Source organism: Gopherus evgoodei, chromosome 5 (genome assembly GCF_007399415.2).
Source record: "Gopherus evgoodei ecotype Sinaloan lineage chromosome 5, rGopEvg1_v1.p, whole genome shotgun sequence".
In the NCBI taxonomy this organism is placed as follows: domain Eukaryota; kingdom Metazoa; phylum Chordata; order Testudines; family Testudinidae; genus Gopherus; species Gopherus evgoodei.
In genome coordinates, this window is record NC_044326.1 from 70302239 (window position 1) to 70325656 (window position 23418).

The following is a 23418-nucleotide window of genomic DNA, read 5'->3' on the forward strand; positions in this document are numbered from 1 at the left end:
TGCTCTTGGTCTCACATAACCTATAGCTGTCTCCTGAGCTTCATCATTACTTATGATATTTCCTTTTCCTATACTCTAGGGATTATTGAGCCTACATTGGCTTTACATGTTGAATTGAGTAACACTCCTCCACTGGGCAGGCTCTTTCCTTCCATCTTGACAGAGCTGGAGGAAAGGAAGCCGATAATAAGTCAGCTGGTTCCTTACAATACATTCCAGGATGTTGCGTTGCAACTTTGGGATGGCACATAGCCTTTGCAGGAATGTGAGTTTAGTTGGCTATTTGGGCTACATCAGAAGGAAAAGGTATATCTGACCCAGAATAGTGGGATTCAGTGTTGCTGTGTGTAATCACTGGCAGCATTAGCCTGGAATCACAGAGGAGACTTGTAGATTGTGTGTCTTGTGGTCTAAGTCTCAGGTCAAGGCGTGGCCAGATTATGTATTCAATTGGGTGTCCATTTCGACCTTGGAGTCTGACAATCAGGAAAAAGGTAGGATCCTGGTCTGAACAAAGGGCTACATCCTCCCTTTACTGAAAAATTGCATTAATCCACTTTTCATTTATTTGCATTCTTGTTTATTTACTTAATATTTGCGGCCTCTGTGCTATGAGTTAACTCTATCCTGTGAAGTGTCTTTTTGGGAATCCCCGTCACAAAGGGCAATAAACAAAAGGCAAAAATAGAGAGTCCTAGACATTCCCTCCATCACTTTTCCCCACTGTGTAACAAATGAATGGTACATACTGTCCTGGGTACTGATATAATCTCACAAATTTCATATTACCCTCAACCTACAGACATTTTTTCCCCTAGATTCAACTTCAGACAGCTAGGTACCATCCAAATTCTAAACCCATTTAGACACAGGGCCACCCAACACAGTTGCCAAGTCAGACTAGCTAGAGCATGAAGGTGGGTATGATTAGCCTACTGAAGAGACATGTAACCTGTGCCTCCTTAATTAATCGTGAATTAGAATTATTTTATTAGCTTGCAAACTTGAAATAATCAGTAAAGAACAAAATTCCTGTTCACTGTCATGCTGTGTGTCTGAGAATCAATACAGGGTACAACCAGGAACAGAACAAGTATTACATATGAAACAACTACATTATACAAACAAAAACTCAATTCTTCACTTTTATGTACTTTAAAAAAAGAGAATACAATTATATAAAAGAGACTATAACTAGCACTGAAATCATGATCTGCCTGTAATGCTAGTTATAGTCTCTTATATACAAAAAAAAAAAGGAAATACAATTAAGTACATAAAAGTGTAGAACTGAGTTCGTGTATATGAGGCTGGAGCATTTACACACTATCATTATAGTGGTTTTGCTATGGAAATAGAGCAATTTTACAAAAAACAGATTACTCAAAACAATACCTAAAACAAAGCAAGCTATAAAATACTGCTTTGGGCCTGCTCCTAGATCTATTAAAGTCAAGTCAATGGGAGTTTTGCCTTTCAGTGGCAGAAGAAGCAGGAATAGGCTCTTTTTATTTTTAAACAAGCCTGGGAAGGGAAACGTTGAAAATATTTGGGAAGAGAAGTGGGCAAGAAGAAATGAGAAGAGCTGCATTTGATTATTTCATAGTTAATGTCTGAAACAGTGTTGATTATGGGTTTAAGTTTTTTTTTGTTTCTGGTGGTCAGATACTTTAAGCAGTACTGATGTTTTAATGTTGGAAGTTTTGTCTTCCTTTTTCTCTGTGGTCATTTCTAGTTTGCTGAAGTCGTGCACTTGTTCTCCATACTGAAAAATTGATTTTTATTATCATCATATGTAAAAACTTCCTATGCTTTAAAAAAAAAAGTTGCCAAAAGCATTAGTGGAGAAACAGAGCTTTCATTTTCCCTGTAGCTGCTGTTGACACAACATGAGTATCAAAAATAAGAATGAAGGGCCAAATTCACTACTGGCATCAGCAATGACAACAATTATATCAGTGAAATTGGCTCCACTTATGCCAACCATTGAATCTGGTCCAAAGCATATACGATATTTTACTCACAGAAATCGGTCTAGGAAATTCCAAAGGATAATATGAACTCTTTCCAGCAAGGTGTTGGTTTTGTATTAACTACAGACTAAACTAAATGCTGCTAGATTTAGTACTGTAAGTCTTGTTTATCCTAACAATTAATGAAACTGAATTAATGAGAGAAACTAAAGAATCTGCTTCACTTAAACTAAGGAGAGGTGATAACAGCATTTACACCATTAAGGCTGGCTGCCCAGCTTTACTGAAAAATATAGTGACAGATAAAACATAAATCAACATCCTTATCATCCTGGCTTCCTTGCCTGCCAAATGAGGTTTTAGTTTATCAGCGACCTATAGGCTCACTGGCGGCCTTTACACTTACAGCTGGTCAGCAGGGTGGAACTTGGTGGAAGCTAAATGGCTGTTCTAAAACGTGTTCATGTAAACAACCTGAGGTAAGACTTCCTTGAACTGCCAGTTACTTAAGTGTGATCCATCTCACTAAACTGTACACTTGAGAGGAGTGTATCATTGGTATCTTGAAAAGAAAACAAATAAAGAAACAACATATTCTAGTGCAGGCTGGGCTCTCTGGAAACTATTGCTCAAGACAATAAAAAGTGCTCAGAATGATATATTGTTTTGTGGTAGAATTTGGAAGGTGAAAGAGCTGCTCATAAAGGAAGTCTTTGTGAGGATATGAGCATACCAAGTGTTTCTTCACAGACCAGACTGTACAGTTTGTATTCTTATTCCCATATACATCTTATCACAGAAATAGCTGAAATGCATGTGTGAGAAGCTGGGATCTCACTGAAGAGACAAGAAAAGGGTATATCAAAGGTATACTACAGGCTGCCCAGAGGATTCAGGGGGTCTGGGGCAAAGCAATTTCGGGGACCCCTTCCATAAAAAAAAATTGCAATACTATAGAATACTATATTCTCGTGGGGGCCCCTGTGGGGCCTGGGGCAAATTGCCCCACTTGCCCTCCCCACCCCCGGGCAGCTCTGGCATACTATCCACTTAATCATATGTTGTAATCAAACATTTCTTTACCTAGATCACCAATACTATTGATTACTAAATGTGTAAGGATTCTAAAGATCAAAATTATTTGTTACTAATAGTGTCACCATTGATTTATTGTATTAAGCTCCAGACGACTAATGAAAGCCAATGACATTAATATTCATCTACACTGGAATAACCTCCCCAGCCCCTCCCTCCCCAGTCAATTTCAGTTAGCAGCTGGCAGCCACTGGCATAGCTGCATTTGTGCAACCCCATAGAGTAGATAATGTTGCTATTTGCAACTTCTATTGGTTTGCACCAGTGCAGCTATACCTGTGGTTGGACATCACTGACAATCTAGAGCAATTCCCAAACACAGACAAGTCCTCCATTTCACTTTCCTTTATTGTTAGTTCCACTTTCAGGGTTCTCACTACTGGAAGGTTTCCATTTCAAAACTGAAGGCATATGTTTACTTGCTCAAATACAATAATTTTAGAAATCTTTCCACACTTAGAAAAATGGAACTATTGGTCTTAGAGTCTTAATTTAAATTTTGGGGCATATACACTGTCCCTTTACCCATTTACAAAACAATGACTAACAAAATAGGAACACAGTTACTAAATTCCATTTGCCCAACAGCCAGAGGCTTCAGTTCACATTGTTTCTTCACACTGGGTTTATAAAGCCCCAGAGCTTCTGGCCAGAACTCCATTATGAGTTGCTCCAGAACCCAAGGAAACCATACAAAGAATGTGGAGACTTCCCCTTTCTATTCACAGGCCATACTGTTAAATAAGGAAATCCATAATCTATAGACAAGACAGTGCCACCTAGATCATTGCATTATAAGCCAAACCTCTCTGGACTGCATTGAAAAAAGCTCCAAAATGTTATATAAACTTTTTGCTTAATAACTCTTCTTGACAAATAAAACTTCTCTAAAAGTTCTCTTAAACACACAGTCTTTTTTTTAAAAAAAAAAACCCATTCCCCAAGATACTTGCCATAGCGTAAAACTTGCATGTTTCCAGATTACTCCAGGACACCAAAAAGATAAGATAACATTGTTTTGCCCATGATAAAATCTTGTAACTATTTCTTTGAGAAGCTCTGCTGTCTCCTGGCATTAGAATGGGGACTTAACATTTGGCTCCATACTGTCATGGATCTTTTGCTGTCCCTGTGAAAATTCACCCAAAGCTGGCCAAGCTTCCAATAAAATCATTTTGCACATGTTCAGTGGAAGACGGTTAGAGTTTAGCAGCTAAATCCTCGAGAGATTCTATCTCCACTGAACATGCTCAAGTCCAGGGCTGACCCGGCAGCTGGGGGCCACTGTGCTGCTGGCCACCACACCTTGAGCGCAAAGTTATAAACTCCGTCCTCATGTACATTCAGAGTAACTTGCTTTCCATGTGTTTGTAGTTGTAAGGGATCCCCACGGGTAGCTGCAGTAACAGCCCTGGTCCTCTGCCCCAGATCGCCTCATTTCTGAGGCACCGGTTTCCATTGGTTAATTATTATTTACCAATGGAAACCGGTAATTTAATAATAATTAACCAATGTCACCCTCTTCTCTCAATGTCCCCCTCTGCTGGCAGCCAGGCAGTGCAGAAAAAGAAGAAACAGCCTGACTAGGTGAGGAATGAGGCAGAGGGGAGGGTGAACTGAGGGGTAGGGTGTATGTGCAGAAACCAGAGTGTGGAGAGGAGCAGAATAGGTGGGGGGTTGGAACCAGGAGCAGAATCAGGAGCCAAAGTTAAATAGAAGCAAAAAAGGAAGGGTGCAGGAGGAGCAGTGGGGACAGAGACGGACTGGGGAGGTGTGGCAGGGGAAAAAGGTTCTATATCATTTTAGAACCTGAAAATGAACCCAGGAATCCGGAGTCTCTAAATTCCTCTTTGATCAGGAAATAGCTGTGAAATCAGTTAGCAACATGTGTATTTCATGCCCCTTTAATGTCAGGGGGGGATGAATAGGATAACAGCCCACTACTGCTACCAGTTACTCCATTACCTAAAGTGGTAGAGGTCTGTTCCATGGATATGAAGGAACAAACTTTGTCACTGACTCATGTTGACAACTAGTATGGGTCCACATAAAATTGGAGTGGGGTTCCAGATAGCTTTTTAAACACACATACGTACACTCACCCACCCAGGAAGTTACATCCCAAAAACTATGTTAAAATAGAATTAAGGTTCAATATCAGATGATTAAATAGCTAAGAAGGGCCATAATTAAGGGAGTCTGCGCCATTATAATTTGGCTTCCTTTGTGCATTATAAGTCTTTAACTACATGACTCTATACGGTTTCTTTTTCACCTGCTTCATTCAGGATATGAGTCAGGGTTGTATAGTGAAGAAGACTGTTGTCTGTTGGAACCTCGCCTCATTTGTTGCAGACTCTGGCACATGTGTAGTGAATGAGGCAGGGGCCTACAGAAGGAAAAAGAGGATGGTCTTGTGGCTAAGGAAATTGAATGCTGCCCTGGATAAACTGGATACTAACCCTGCCTCTACAACAGAGCGAAGGATAAAGACAAATATTGAATAACTCATTCACCAAATAAAGCAGAGGTCCTGTTGAAAAAGCAGATGTTTATTATCTGCATGTTGCATTTTGAGTCATACAGCCTTGCAAGAATGGCAAAAAATTCATTAACATCACATCTCACAATCCACTCTCAAATTCCATATCAGCAATACCCTTATTAATATTCAACTTTCTAGGTATAATGGGACCCAACATTTGGAATGTGGGTTCTATCACATGTATGGAAATTTGTGTTCTGCATGCATCTTCGGTTGTCACCATTAAGTTAACATTTACCACATAGCAGTATCTGGGAAATGAATGCCAAATAAGTTATCTGATGTTTTTCTTTGAATAAATGTACAAGTTATTTTCCCCATTATTCAAATATCTCTCCTACATATTAAATTCACCAAAAGAAGAAAGGTTATTTGGGAGGATGGACACATTTCCTGATGTAGTTAAGTTTACACAATTTAGAAGGATAATATTTAAACTTTCGAAGAAGCCAAAATTCTTTACATTGACACAGAAGTTATAGGGATAGATCTTGCCAAATGTAAAGTATTTTTTGAAGAATTCTATTTTTTCACAATACTAAAGCAATTATTGGATATGAAATTGAGAACTCTGGAACAGGAAGGAGAAATGATGGATTCTTTAGAGGATGAATATATTTAGAAGCAGTTTGACTGGATTCTGAAACACATGTAATATGTGGTGAAATAAGTACTTTTATGCTTCCTTGCCTTCCCTGGCTCCTCTTTTTTGAGCTGAGAAATTAGTATATATAGTCCAAAACAGAGGTAGGCAACCTATGGCATGGGTGCCGAAGGTAGCACACAAGCTGATTTTCAGTGGCACTCACACTGCCTGGGTCCTGGCCACCGGTCCGGGGGGCTCTGCATTTTAACTTAATTTTAAATGAAGCTTCTTAAACATTCTGAAACCTTATTTACTTTACATACAACAATAGTTTAGTTATATTTTAAAGACTTATAGAAAGAGACCTTCTAAAAAGGTTTAAAATGTATTACTGGCACACGAAAACTTAAAGTGAATAAATGAAGCCCTGGCACACCACTTCTGAAAGGTTGCTGACCCCTTATCCAAACCAATTCAAAAGTATTTTTTAAAAAGGTAATTTGTCACATTTTATAAAACAAGCAAAAAGAGAACATACATAGATACGGACACTGTATGAGAGAATAAAAATTGGGCCATGTATAAATTTACAAACATTCATATCTGAAGCTGTTTAACACTGTATACAATGGGCACCATTATCAATAGACATTTACCTTTACTGTATCATTGCACATAGTATGAGACCACAAAGAGCTCAATAAATTTATTGAAAGTGGCCAATGCTCTGTTTCTTAAAGCGAGCCCACAGTAAAGAGTTTCTATTTGTATAAGTGTAATGTGGATGATTATATATAAATTACTCCTTACTCCTGTCAAATCAGCTACTGCAACCATTTGCTACAGACCACTAAAGCTACTTTTTATGTGAAAATCAAGTTCTATGTTATATAACCAGTTCTGGTCTGAGATTTTCCTATTATTTCACTAAGCTTCAGATGTGGCCCTTAGGTGAAGGAACAGCAGTAGTTGTTTACAAGTGTTCTATCATTACGCACTTTGCCAGAACTTGAAATTTTCCTATCACAAAAACTTATTAGCAGCTTTATTTTTAAAGTGCAAAAATACTTCCATGCTTCAGTTCAAACTATGTAATTACATTCTTTCTTTCTAGACTGTCTATATTCATTGAGCTCCATCCCAAATTATCTGCATGTCTGAAACCTTTCCTGTTTTCAGGGTGTGTTAAAGAAAACTCTACTAAGTAAAGGATATCTTCAAAAACAAAAGAAAAAGGAATAAGACAGTGTATGTAGCTAGAACAACATCTGTAAAATGCACCAGCAAACTGAAGCTTGCTATGAACTGAGGCTGCATATGCACAGAGGAAATCTCATTTTAAAAGTTACAGAAATGACCTTGTTTTGAACCAAGTGAATGTGATTATTTCTCAACTGAACTGAAAGTTAAGATGAAGTTTGGATTACATGTTTCACTAATGCCAATGTCTCAGAACTTTCTTTGGCTCTGCATTCTCCTTTCCTATGTTTGTCAGCTGAATTTAATGTTCTCCTCTTTTTGTCTTCTGGTCTCTTTGACCTTAATATGACATTTTAGCTGGGTGATTAATTACTATTAAATGGCACTGCATTTATTAAATGGAGTCCTTGTCTACATAATAGTACAGTAACAATGCTACAATTCAGTTTGATAAGCTTAAATATACACAAGTAGATGTGGTAATATCTAATTTGTCAAGATTTCTGTGACTGGCTTTTCTGCTACACAGCTAGAGAGGAGCTGTGATTGGACAAAAAGCTCAGTACTCATAGCTTAAATGTCCTGAGTAAATTGATCTTCTCTATCATGTAATCTTATTTCAGAGTGTGCAGGAGACAGTAAAGTTCCACACAAGCCTAAGTTGCCTAAATATAAGGCCTGAGGGTTCCTGACCACAAAAATAAAAGCTATGTGACAAGATTTGTGTGTCTGTTTTTTGGCAGACAACAGCTGACGTGCCTTGCCAGAAGCTTTCATTCTGGGATAATTGCATAAAAAGAAGGATAAATGTCAATAAAAGGATGAAAGGGTCATGGAGAAAGAAAAGATCCATCTATGGCTTAAACACCTAAGTGAAAAACAGATCATGGATTTTTAATTTACAAAACAAGACACCAGCAGCTGACATGGTTATCAGTCAGGGTATTATGCCAGTTATCTTCTCCCAACACCATTTTATTCTTCCTTGTATCTAAACATATACTACCCGTACATTCAGGAACTTTATAATATGAACAGGGAGTAACCACACCCATTTCGTTCACTATTTTGTCTTCACAGCATGCTGAATGCATAATATATAAAAGTCATTCTACCTATAGAATATTACATGCAGGAACATGCCACACTCACTAAACACACTAGTAATTAACAAACCCAGAGATCGGCATGCACTGGGAGCATGTATGGAGTTGGGAGAGTGGGCATACATTACTATAGTTGGTCCTGATACAATTCATGAGCAGAAAATGTGGGAGACAATTGCCATTTTAAGTATAAATATAGGTTTGCTATTTGTACATTATAAATATAGAAATTTCACCATTTGAAATATAGATATCATCGTGCAAAAATGGCTGTTTTTCATTTACATTCAGTTTTTGCATTGTTGAATATGAAGCAAATGTTTTTATAGTTACAAGTGGAATTCTGTAATTACAATACAACACACTAATACACCAACATCTTTCAAGTGAAAGTACCTTACGACTAGAGCTGGGTGAATATTTATATACACATTAAATAATTTTTAAAAATATTGTGAAATTCAAACAAGTTTCATAATACCTTTCAAATACAATTTGACATAATTCTCCCAAAATATAGAGATGGGCTGATCATTTACTCATCCAAGTATCAGCCTAACTGTATGGGAAAATTATGTAGTGAAATGTTTCAGATAATCACAGTATTTTTTAAAAAATACTGTGATTTGTCAACTAATTATTATTCAGTGAACATTATTCAATTAGCACTAAATATAGATTAGCAAAATCACATTCATTGATCAAGCACTCAGAATACTGGAATACTACGAAAATAAAGATTTAAGAGTTGAGATTTAACATATACATAAACTGATCTTCTCTATCATGTAATCTTATTTCAGAGTGTGCAGGAGACAGTTGAGATTTAAGAGGTGAAAGGAGGGGCACTAACTTCAGAAGTAAGAGACTTACAGATTTGAGCCCTGATCCTCCAAACACTTATTCACAGGCTTAAAGTGACACACATGAATAGGCTTATTGAAATCAGTAGTATTCCACTGGAAATCAATGGCGTGATTAAAGTTAAACATGTGCATAAGTGTTTTCATGATCGGGGCCTTGGGTTTCAATTCTACAACTGGATCCACACAGGCAGACACTTGCACCTTTGCGCAAGGCTTACCATGGTGGATCCAATTGTAACATCTTAGCCTTGCGAATCATAGTATTAGAAAGATTTAAATACAGAGGATATGACTCTAAAACCCCCCAAAAAAGTGAGATATAAATATACTTCATCAGATAACCAAATTATCAGATTATGGATCAAGATTAAATACCACCTCCAAGCCAGTAGAATGTTTATTCACTCTGATTTTTATTACTAGGAAACCAACGTATGGCTATCACTGGAGGAGAAATATATATGCTGCTAAAATTTTGAAAACAATGTTAACTGCCAGACATTGTACCCTCTGGAGACATTAAAATAATCCTGCCTTGAGGCTAAACATCAGTAATAAACAGTGTCTAAATGAACCAAGAAAGAAACCATCATGATTATAGCCTAAGAGGATTATAATGGAGACTTGAGTAACAATAGTCAAATGACAAGAATGTGTAAAAGGGTAATTCATATTCTGATGAGATTCTGAAATTCTCGTTAAGGACTTGATCCTGCAAGATGCTGAGTGCTCCCAAAAGACCCTGACCACCCTCAATGCCCTTTAAAGTCAATGAGAGTGGTGAACATGGAACATCTCCTTCTAGTGCTCAGCACCTTGCAAACTTAGGCCCTAAATGCACTTGGGACCTATCTGAGGGACAAAACAGACTTAATTAAGAAGATATATATTTTATTCTAATAAATTAGAAGATGGAGACTACAGATAAGTCGGGGCATATTGATTTCCTGGAAAGAGCTCTCTGAGGAATTGAGAGAGTATCTATAAAAACTGAGACTAAGACTGGGCCAAGATTCCTCAAGGAGAATCCACCTCCTCGCCCCTTTTCAGAATAAAATGCTTATTTATTTCATATTTTTAAAAGATGCCGTTTTCAGGATCAAAAGTGAAGGATTGGTGAAATTTCTGTTCCTATTTTGTTTCAGTTGACCATAAAGAATCTACAGTATAATCTTTTCTGTAACTTTTATGAATTAGTGATTGTACATGAGACTGGGCTGTGGATATAGAGAGCACAGAAAGTGACTCATCCTTTACCAGCACTAAACTAGGCTGCTGCTTTTGATCATTCGAAATGCAGGAACAAGTTCCTGCTGTTCAAATCACAGGACAGCTCAATTCTGTGGTAGTTCAAAATAACTGCTTTTCTGTACACAGAAGAAAGAACCATAGACTCATAATAGAGGCTGCTGAGCAACACAGTGGTTTGCAAGAGATAACTTAATACACTTCTTTGTATACATTTAAGTTATTAAGAAAATAACTGAATGAGATTAATTGCAAAATAGAATGATAGCAAACAATATGACAATGCACCAGTATAAAAGCACCTGGTATTACTCAAACAAGTAGAGCTAAATAGAAAAAAAAAAAGTCTTAAAAACAGGTTTTCAACAAAATACCCCTCACCCGCCCCAAAATAAAATTGTGAGGGAAAATGTTTTCAATTTTTTGACCTACTCTATCCACAAGTACTTCAAATACTGGTTAATTCAAACCCTGCTGACTTATAAGGATGAAGTTTTTCTGTGATTGTTACAACACTTTTCTATAAATCAAAACACTGTACAAAAGGTGGCTAAATACTCTGTTAGAACAATCTCCACCAAATACAGAACAGTAATAAAATATAAACTCATGGGCCGGTGGCATGCATGTGCATGCAGTGTAACAACTCATGGCCCTCAGAGACAGAGTACAAGCTCTGGAGGCCAGAGAGGCTGAACTGGAGGAACAAAGAGACTTTCAGGGACCTCGTGAAGCGCTCCCATTCCCTGTCTGATAGCCCCTGTCCTGTTACGGAAGATGTAAGTTTCAGAGGAGGAGAGGATCAATCTGAAGCACATGGAAATGATCCCAGAGTAGGGCCCTCCTTCCAGATAATGTTACAATATTCTCTCACATTGAGTATATTCCAACAGGAACCCCAATGATTAGGAAGAGATGGGCAATAAGAGTGGGGGATTCCATTACTAGAAATATAGATAGTTGAGTTTGTGATGATCGGGAGACTAACATGGTGAATTGCCTGCTGGGTGTGAATGTAGCAGATCTCACAAGACATCTAGATAGCCTTATAGATAGTACTGAGGGGAAGCCGGTGGTAGTGGTACTTATAGGTACCAATGACACAGGGCAATGTAGGAGAGATGGAGTCTGAATTCTGGCTGATAATTAACAGATTAAGGTCCAGGACTTCCATGGTAGCATGCTTTGAAATGATTCCAGCTCTGTGCAGGGCCAGTAAAACAGGCAGAACTGCAAGGTCTAAATGAATGGATGAGACAATGGTGTGTTGTGGTAGGGCAAGGGGGGTTAGGTTTATCAGAAACTGGGAAACCTTTTGGGGAAGGAGTGGCCTATACAGAAGGAATGGGCTCTACCTAAACCAAATTGCTGGCATGCAAAATAAAAATGGTTGTAGAGGATTTTTTACATTAAGGATGGGAGAAAACTGACAGGTAAGGAAGAGCACACGGTTCAGGCAAAGACTGCCCTCAGGAATGAATTTATTAAACAAGCAACTCTATATTCAAAGAAAGAAAATAGGAAAGAAGCTGGTAAAGCTCAGATAGGAGTCAAATGAAGAACAGTCAAATGAAATAGAATCTTATTTAAATATTAACATGAAGGCAAGCAACTGAATATTAAAGTGTACAAGTTCATATGTACAAATGCTAGAAGTCTAAATACTAATATTGGTGAACTAGAATGTCCCTCATTAAATGAGAATATTGATATAATAGGCATCATGGAAACTTGGTTGAATGATTATAATCAAGGACGCACAGTAATACCAGGGTACAAAATATAAAGAATGACAGGAGTAAGTTACCCTGGTAAGGGAAGATAAAAAAAAAGCCTAGCGTTTAATAAGATAAAATGATTACATGAATAAAAGTGTACCATAGAATCCATATGGATAGAAATTTGAATAAAATCACTAGTGTTAAAAATATGCTACTGACTACCTGACCAGGATGGTTACAATGCCTGTGAAAAGCTAAGGGAGGTTAGAAAGGTTACAAAAGCAGAATGCGCAATAATAAAGGGTGATTTCAACTGTCTTCATATTGACAAGGTAAATTGTCTACTCTCATGCTTCAGCATGTCTATGAACGTATGCAGGATTGAGGCCTGAGAGTACTGTCTAACCATAGCACTAATAAACTTCACTTCTTTTTGTTGCAATCTAATGCAACCCTGATAAGTATGTTGTCCATTTATTATGTAAACTTCTTAGGGCAAGTACCTTGGCTCTATTTGTCCAAAATAAAAAAAACAAAAAACAAAACAAAAAAAACACGCACCTTGCTCATTTTGAGTGCTGTATAAATAACAGCAAACAACTTTGTTGTACTATACACTCACACAGTGCTGCTTTCAGAATACTTCTTAGAGAATTATATTCACTTATAATAGCTTCTGTTTATGCAGTGTAACAGACTGAGGTCAGTGGGAAAGTGTCAGCTACAGCATATGACTTAGCTGTCATTGCATCATGGAACTTGGCACGGTCTCACAATGCCAGATAAACTGCATTCTATACATTTTGAAACCCTCAAAGGATATGTAGCTGGGAAAGGCTTGCAAATGCCTTATGTTGATTAATAGCCACAAAACTGAAGTGCTCATAATTTAATCCGAGCAAAAAGATGTACTTCTTTGTAGCAGTAATAAAGACAGACAAAACCCCCAGAACCTATATAAAATACAGAAACAATTTTAAAACAAATTCATCGTCATCATGCCAGCCACCAAATAAATAATTTCTCATTTCTTGTCTCACCACAGCTTCCTCCCACTTGGACACTCGTTAGGCATTCAGCTAACCTCAAACATAGGCCTCCTTGCCCTATCGGTACATCTGCACTCCCCATTATGAGGGTATGCAGACTGCATTTTTGCAGTGTAAAATGAGTGACTTTTTTTAAAAAGTTTACTTTTAATAACACTTGCACAACATGTCAGAATACTCCATTTATACTCAGCTCGGTTCAGCCATGGGATATGCATTATCTTGGGCCGTGCTTGACCAATTGTCTTTAAGTTTTATTTGTTTCTGCAGCTCTGTGCAATGTGTCCTGTTCTGAAGCATAAAGAATACTTTATTTTTTTTGTGTAGCAGCTGTGTATTCTTCCACATCTATAACACTTTTCCCCAACCTTCTGCTCTTGCATTGCTTTCCCTGTGAAATGCTTTTTTCATGGATGCAGCAGAGGAATATATTGTAACAATGGTGTATTTAGAAAACCTTGTTTTGTTGTACTAAACCTAGTTTCTTGACTGGTGGTTGTCCTTGCCAGTTCTAGTGTATTTTTCATTGCTAAAGCTCTTTCACAGACAGACATGAAAGTCAATTGTTTTTAAGATAACAACCTTTTCTAGACTGACCCCCCTCTGCATTGACTTGCAAATCAATCAGAGAGCACTTTATTTAAAAATAAATGTGTATGGCATAATGGAATATTTATAGAATGTGTTAGAAGGTCACAGTGTTCATCAACCATATTTAAAATCACAAAAAGCTATTTTTTATGCTGCCTTATCTAAAGTAAGGAAATGCAATTGGTGGCACTGACAAAGACTGCTGTCTGTGGGGAAATTAAGAGATACCTGCTTACCTCAGAAGAAAAATCACATTGTAAGATACAATGGGAGACCTTCTTTTGGTGAAAGTCTAATAAATTATCTCCTTCACAAAGTTACTCAATACACAAGAAAACTTAAAAAGTATTTTAAGTATTTATACAATCTCCAGAATGGGCACCATTATGAGTCTAAGTAAATAAATAGTTGCAGTCTCTGAGCTTTAGACCACCTTGTTGGATCCTACACTATAAAACTCTATTGCTAGGACTTTATTGATAACATCTAACCCTGTGTTTACCCTTTGGGAAATAGTTCATTATCCACCCTGTTTGGTATCACCTTTGGTTGGTCTCATTTTTCTACTTGTATGATCTGGAAAATTGGTTTGCCAAGGCCCCATGCTTTTCTCATTCCAGTCCTTCCTTAGAATTAATTTGTGCCACAATGCCTACAAGGAGTTCTTAATTAAAAACAAATGTTGCAATTATACCCTGGATTTCTTAGTCCTTTCTGTCATCTTTGGGTCCTGTTCTCAGGGGAACTACTACTGCAGGTTCAAGCACTTAGATTGTAAGCTCTTGGGACAGTCTTTACCTTTGTGACTTGTCCAGGCCCAAGTGTATGGTCTGTTCTAAGGAATTAAGCAGTAATATTTCTGTAAAAGTTAAAAATCTTAAAGACTTCCTGTACAGGTGTACAGTTTTAGGATTTTAGCAATAGGCTCTTAAAGGCTCACATTTTAAAAGGGATCTCTTTGTTTATTCAAGTCTAAGGTAATTTGGTAGTCCAGACAGGAAAACAAACAAACACAGCCTACTTTGTTGTTATGAATGCTGGATTTTGGTGTCCTCCTTACCCCATCCCCTGAATCAGGTCTTTTATAAACACGTTCTGTGTTGTATCTAACAGCGCAAGGTGCTGCCCACAAAATAAGAAAACATAGCAAATCCTTTAAAGCAGGTTGCATAATCTATTGCGCCATATTTTCCTTCTGATAACTCTCACCTACACCATCTAAAAGTAGCCATTTGACTTCTAATGATAGCCACTGTTCATGTTATCTTTACAAATTTCCTCCTTGAAAGAGCTGGTCCACTTACTGTTCAGATACCACTGTTTCTGCAGTTGAAAACAGAGGGGGTGTATTTGGCCTTGATTCCATTCTTACATAGTGTCTGCAGGGATCTAAACACATCAAAGTGTCAGCTAGATAAAAAAAGCCAGAATCTATTTTAGCATAATTTAAAGTTTGACTTCCATTTGCTTAGGAACTCTGTTTATTTTAACTTCACTAAAACTCTTTCAGCATTTGAAGACAATTGCAGCTCTGCCTTTTCTTTCTCCCCACTTCTACCCTTAGTAACAAAAATCTCTAATATATTATTTCACATTTATCATCAACTTTAAGTGAAGTGTTCTTATTATGAGCATTACAAGCTTAAAAGCATTTTATATGGAACAACTTGTCATTCCATATTCGGAAGGAAGTGTACCTATTTTCTTCATGACAAAAGGTTATGAAAGGAGAAATAATAGAAAATAAATATTTCAGAAGCCTTTGCATTAATTAAAATCAGATAAAGTTTAGCTCATACTTTGGGATAATAATAAAAAGGAAAACAATTGTTGTTGTCAGAAGCAAAAATGTACAAACATATTCTTGAGATCCCTATAGCATTAAGCATGGGATTTTCACTCACTGAAATACCATTTACAATATTTTAAGTTTCTGTTTTCTAATCTAGAACTTTGGACATTCAAATTTACTGACTGGCAGTTTTCTTGCATCTGGATTTAAAGTCAGTCCAATCAGGCTTACAGAGAGGTCAATGGGCTGGGTGGGCTCTAAATTTATTGTCACAATAGGGACTGTGCTAGCATGTCTTTATCTGGGGGGATATTAAAATACACATTGTTCTTCAGTGCCTAAGAAATGTACCCAAATAGATCACTTGTGCCTGCCTGGTAAAATAATCACAAGCAGATAATTCTTAGCAACTTTCATCCACATTTTTAAAGCAATTACTGAATCTCTAAAGAAAGGAGTAAAACCACCAAGTAGACAATATCCTCTTTACTAGTTTGTGGTGTTTTATTTTCTTTTTTGCCATTCTTTCTTCAGAATTTCCTCAGGTCTTCCTCCATGTATCTAGACTCAATTTTCTTATTCTTCCATGCAATTTGCTACATTATATTCAGTCAGACCAATCTCACCTCATTGATTCTTCCATTCTTTTTACTTTCTTTGTTTTATTTCCCCTGTTTATATACCTCTTTCTCCTCTGACCCAGACCACCACCTTTTGTCTATTTTCTCTTTTCCTCTGTCTGTCAGAAACACCTATAATACTATAAGTAAATGTTAGAGATTTTAAAAATAGATTTTTAAATGCTGCAAGAGGCAGAACTGGAAGATTGACATTTTGACCCCTATTTCACTGCCAGATGAGCTACTGGGTGTTCTGGATAGATTGGTTCTCCTTTTTCTGTCAAAGTAGATCGTTACTTATTCTCATCAGTCTTTCAGACAAGTGGGCAAATCTGAAGTTGTTTTGGCTCAGAAGTGGACATTTTTTCTCTGTTTTTGTTCATAAGTGAGTTTAGGTACTATAGAAGGTGCCTAAAAGTTTTAAATATTTATCCACAAATCAGATAAGTTAGCAAAAATGAAAGTTTCCCTACACTACTCCATTAAACTGCTTCAGTTTAGACCTAAAGGATTCTGAAAATAAAGGTAATCCCTTTTCTATCATCTTCATTCAGCCAAGCCTTCCTCATCAGGTGTCAAATTTGAGGTGAGTCTTTGTAGTATGGATCACATCTAGTAGGAAATTGTCACTAACATCTTATTTCATGTAGGTCGTAACATTAGTCACTGAAGTCAGTGGAGACCAACTAGAGCTGGTCAGAAAAATAATTTTATGTTGCATGAACAAATGTCAAAGTTTTTCAGATTTTGCTGGGTGGGAGGAGGTCCAGTGAAAATCCACAAACCATATTTTTCTTTCCAGTTAACTAAAAGGTTGGGAACTTGGGAGTGTTTCAATGAAAACTGCCTGAAATTTAGATGAAAATTCTCACAAAAATATTTTATTATCAAGAAGCCATAAATAAAACGTATTGTATCAAAAATACTTTGATGAAAATTTATTGACCAGCTCTAATACTGACTTTTAAATACCTGATACATTATAGCAGCTCAAGGACTAATTAGCAGGCACCTCTCAGAAGGTATGTCACAGATGAGAGATAGGCATATTGATGTCAGAAGCTTAGAAATGCAATGAGGCAAAGGGAGAAAAAAAAAAAAAAAAAAAAAAAAAAAAGAGAGATAAGCCAGGTAGAACTGACACAAACAGAAACTCTAAGGTCATGTATTTTTATTCTATGACTTTTCTCTTGTCACTTGGGCTTTGGCCTACCTAGTCTTAGGTTTAGGTATGTTTTGTACTAGCTATCTTTGCTTTAATGTGATTCTCTCTGGCTTTTCTAATAATTTTTAAAATCAAATTAGTGATTGTAGGGTGGTGTTGGGGAATCCAGTGATCATTCTTCAAAGGAAGCAAAGAAAGCAAGGACAGAGACAAGGAAAAATGAGCTTCTAATTTATGTTGAGATGCAGAAGTATGCGGGAGGGTATCTGAGCTAGGTTATTAGGTCAGAAGCGCAGAACGTGGAAACTGTCCATCCTCAAGAGGTGTTGGCAAGACACTGCTTGTAGCTGGAATTACAAATAGGAAAAGTCCAGTGACCATTACATGTGAGAGACTGGGGTAAAGTCACCAACCAGTCAACAGATGGTAATACTGAAATTTAGTCATTACCAACTAAGTTAAATTCAAACCAATAACCTAGAGGGGAAAGAGTCTGTATCAAATTAGCTAATCTCTTTAGATATCCAGTTATGTGTTCCTTAATTATGGCTTTAACTACTGTAGTTGATATGCATACCTCAAGCATATCACCCTAGCAGATCCCCCGTTCTGCCTATGTCTGTATTTTTAACCTATATTATCTTTATTTCTGAGTTTCAGATTAGCTTTACAGTCAAGTTTTAGCTAAAGGGCTTTTTGTCTTTGCTCAGCACTTTTGATAAACACTAAGTTACGTGTATCTCACAGGAAAATACATGGAAACACTGAAAGGATGCTTAAAAGATTAAGAGAGATTATATTATAAAATAATATTTATACTTTTCACATACACCAACATAGCCAGAAAATGATTACAATCATGTTTCAGGTTTCATAGTAAGCCCTTTTTTGGCAGAAATGAAATATTACAGGCCTAAGAACTAGGTGGCTGCTGAAAGACTACCAACCTATGTTGGTTTTGTAGGGTCTTCCCTCCTCCCTGCTCCAGATGAGTGCTATCAAAAACATGGTAAGACCTTAATATTTAGCTGTAAAACTCAAGGGAGAACATATTCACATGAAGTGATTATCTCTTATGTTTCTGGACATTCTAAAGATACATTACATTCTCCTAATAATACTTGCCTTCTTTTTGATATGATGTTTTGGAAGAACAGCTTGCACTTATAATCAGTACAATTTATCACCTATCCCCAAAGTACTCTGCCGTTGAAATGCCTGACATATATATTAGGTGTTGTGGATTTAGCAAAAATTGAATTATAAATTGCCTTGCCAGCTTTTGCCTCTGGAAATAATGAAAAAGTAAGCTAAAGAAATGTTTGCCTGAAGGATTTATTTTTAAGTGGCTATAGAGAAAGAAACAACAACAACAAATACAGATTGATCGGATTTTATCATTCCAAGCACAGAGTGACTTAGTCTCAAGGGTTAGATTTTTTCCCCTCTTTTAAAAAGAAAGACTGAACTGGGAGCACTTGAATGTCCTTGAAAATAACTCAATTAAGAAAGAAAAAGAAAGAATAAAGTGAATTTATACTCAATATGTTCAGCTGAAGAATTTCAAGGACTAGTGTCCAAATGAAGTCAAACTAAATGTCATCCAAAATACTTTCTCTTTTCTGCTCCATTAAGTGCCATCTTGTATTCTTTTTAACAGCATGCAACTCCCAGCAATAAAGGAGCTTTTATTAAGTTATATAAACATATATAGTCAAGAAGAATGCATTACAAACAAGTATTCCAAGATCAAATGCATAGAATTAACGCAAATATTGATTAAATACTCCAAATACAAGAAGGTTTAGTCATACCAATTTTAGGCTAATGTTCTGTATACATTGTGTCTCATAACCTACATATTTGTACTGCTGGAAAGCAAGTTTTGTCATTTCCATTGTCCTGAAGAAAAGCATCAACTTTTGAAATTTCATTTACAGTTATTTAAATGAACCTTGAGATTTAACAAAAACAAAACAAAACAAAACTACAGGGAAAGTTCTACACATACAGCCTCAACTCTGTATTTAAGAGGGTCTGAAATAATACTTCATAGTTAAAAATGGAATGACTCCAGCTTAACTTGTGTCATTATGATGTTGGGTTTATCTTTATTAGATTTTTTTTTTTTGCTTCAACAAGATAAGTCTGGAGGATCAGCCAGAGCTATGGATTTCTTTGCTTGTGTATGTCTGATTTAAATCCACAACATTATGGATGTTTGTTGTTGTGTAGTGGTGGGGGGAGAGGGTAGAAAGGATTCATAGGGGAGTATAAAATCATATTGAAGCTGAGCAAATAATTGTAAAGTAACAATCATCATGTTGCCTCTTTTTCTGTATGTTGAATGTTTATGAATTAACATGAACACTTTGGGTGCCTGAACTTGGAGAGGTCAGAAATGTAAGTGAAAGGTCACCAGATACTTGTGTTACCCAAATACAGAGAATACTTACAAGTTAGTGGAACACACTGAAGAAATATGGCTAGTTGTCATTTTATAACTGCAAAACATCCTGAAGATTAACCTGTTGGTGGCCATCTATGACACCTGTTCTAAAATTAAACAATCAATTTATAAACCTTTAGAGGATAATAGGATTAGAAGGAATAGCCAGCATGGAATCGTCAAGAACAAACCAACCTTTGAAAGAGTTAGTAGATAGGGGGGAAAGCAGCAGATATGATATATCTTGATTTTACTAAGGCTTTTGTCACAGTACCACATGGCATTCTCATAAGCAAACTAGGGAAATTTAAACTGGTTTAGATGAAATTACTATAAGGTTGGTGCACAACTGGTTGAAAGATTCCAAGCGTTGTTATCAATTGTTTGCTGTCAAACTGTGAGGCTGTATCTAATGCGGTTCCACAGGGGTTCAGTCTGGTACTATTCAATAATTTCATTTATGCTGTGAATAATGGAGGGGAGAATAAGTGTATAAAATTTAGTGATGACACCAAGTTGGAAGGGGTTGCAAACACTTTAAGGTCAGGATTAGAATTCAGAACTACCTTGACACATTGAAGAATTGTTCTGAAATCAACAAGATAAAATTTAAACACAGGTACAAAGTACTTCACTTAGAAAGGAAAAGTCAAATGCACAAACTACAAAATAGGGAATAACTGACTAGGTGGTAGTATTTCTACAAAGGGTTGGGGGATAATAGTGAATCACAAATTGAAATTGAGTCAACAACGAGATGTATTTGTGAAAAGGGCTAATATCATTCTGGGATGTATTAACATGAATGTGGTATGTAAGACACAGGAGGTAATTGTGCCACTCTACTCATCACTGATAAGGCCTCAGCTAGAGCATTGTGACCAATTGTGAGCACACTTTAGGAAAGACATGGACAAATTGGGCGAGTCCAAAGGAGAGCAACAAAAATGATAAAAGGTTTAGAAAACTTGACCTATGAGGAAAAGTTAACAAAAAAGTTTGTCTTGAGAGAAAAACAACTGGAGAAGGGACATGATAACAGTCTTCAAATGTGTTATGGGTTGTTATAAAGAGGACTATAATCAATAGTTCTTCATGTTCATTGTAGGTAGGATAAGAAGTAATGGGCTTAATCTGCAGCAAGAGAGGGTTAGGTTAGATGTTGGGGGGGAAATTAACTACAGTAAAAGCAGTGTTATCCAGCACTTTACCAACCAGAAAGCTCTAGAAACCAGCATTTCTGATATTTCCCAATATCAATCTTCAATAGGGTTGCCAGGCTTCCTACCTGGCTCTGTGTGGCTACCCGGAAGCAGCGACATGTCCCTGCTGTGTCTACGTGGAGGAATGGCCCTTGGGGCACCCCCAAGCACTGCGCCGTGCCCCACCCTGAGCACTGGCAGGAGTGGCGCTTGTGGGCAGGGGCAGTACACACGGCCACCTGGCCACACCTCCACCTACAAGCAGCAGGGACACATGGCCACTTGTGGGGAGCAGCCCGAGGTGAGTGCAGCCTGGATCCAGCATCCAAAACCCCTGCCATGCCCCAACCCCCTGCCCCAAACCCCCTGCCACACCCAAACTCCCTCCCTCTGATGGTAAGTATAACTCTTAGTTAATCAACATTTTGACTAACCGGCACCCCCCATTCTCCCAACACGCCTTTTGCTGTATAAAGGTAGTTAAGCACTGGAATAGACTTAAATAGAATCCCCATCATTGGAGGTTTTTTAAGAACAGTTTGGACAAACACCTATCAGGGTGTATCTAGGTTTACTTGGTCCTGTCTCAGCACAGGGTGCTGGACTTGATGACTTTGAGGCCCCTTCTAGCCCTACATTTCTATGATTATATGTGGACGCTAGGTCAAAATATTTGTTAGAGCTAATCATGGACCTGTTACAGCCCTTCTTAATGTCCATTAATTAAGAGCACTTGTGCAGGTGCTCTGTAAGCACATGAAAGCTATGCTCAAATAAATTTGTTAGTCTTTAAGGTGCCACAAGTACTCCTGTTCTTTTTGCTGCATTGTTCTGTGGATGATAGATACTTTTTGAAGTAACGTTCCTCTTTTGGGGATAGCTATGCAATCAGGGACATAAATGCCACACATCATTCCTTCATGTAAGTGATAGAAATGGTCTAATAAATTAATAGCTGTATTTGAATAAAAGTACATTTATAAATAATTTAATGGAGATATCCTATCTCCTAGAATGGGAAGGCATCTTGAAAGGTCATCAGGTCCAGCCCCCTGCCTTCACTAGCAGGACCAAATACTGATTTTGCCCCAGATCCTTAAGTAGCCCCATCAAGGATTGGAACTCACAACCCTGGGTTTAGCAGGCCAATGCTCAAACCACTGAGCTATCCCTTGCCCCCATTTACTTTGATTTTCACTGTTAATTTTTCTACATGGAGCAGAAGCACCATTAAAGTGCATTGATTCTGTCACTCTGCTCTGCTCATCTGAATGGAATGTTATCATGTACATGATGTGTACAGAGCCTAGAAGATGCATTAAACATGGGTGTCCAGGGAGCAGCCAAGAGTTAAAGGTTAAAAGAGTAATATTCTTGTAATCCTAACTTGTAAAATTGTTATCAATGATACAATGCTGCACATCTCACATGGTGAGATGTGAATACAAAATCATCATGCCACTTCCGAAAACCACTTTTCCTTGCTCTTGTAGTCTAGAACTCTGGCTTCTTCGCTGTGCCCATGGCTCCATGCTGAAGACTCAGAATCAAAGCTGTTTAGTAAGAAGAGGTGCCAACCTAGATTAGGATTAGTATGGGTGGAGTAAACTGAAGAAACATAGATCCATTCTTCCCATTGAGTGTGAATAGACTACCATGGCTGCAAACAAAAGAAGTAGGTAGCTTCCTGAAAGACATCCACCTTCCTCCCTCCTTGAAGATAGACCCTAATGTCAACAGTCAATATGTACAGAACTGCAGGCTCATCAGCCTACCAGCCCATTTTTTTCATTATCTTATACTCAAATGGCACCAGTGGATGCACCTGTTCCACCATCAAGCATGGTGATGAAAACAGGGCTATGGGTGAGGATAGAATAGCAAGAAAGAAATATGGATAACAAAGGAGTAGAGAGTGGCAATTATTTTAGGACTTGTCCAACACAAGGGATATTCACCCATCAATCTGTCCTGAAGGTAATACCAGCGAAAGCTAATTTGGAAACTACTGACTTTCTGTCAGCATATTATGGTTTTGTCTTCACTGAATATCCATGTATATACGGTAAGTTATATATTTATTTCAGTGCCTTTTCTAAATGTTTATATTTGTGTGTGTGTGAGAGAGAGATGAATATAATATAAAATGAATATATAATGTTCATTATGTTGAGCATATATATTAGCTGGACTAGGCCCTAGCCTCTCTT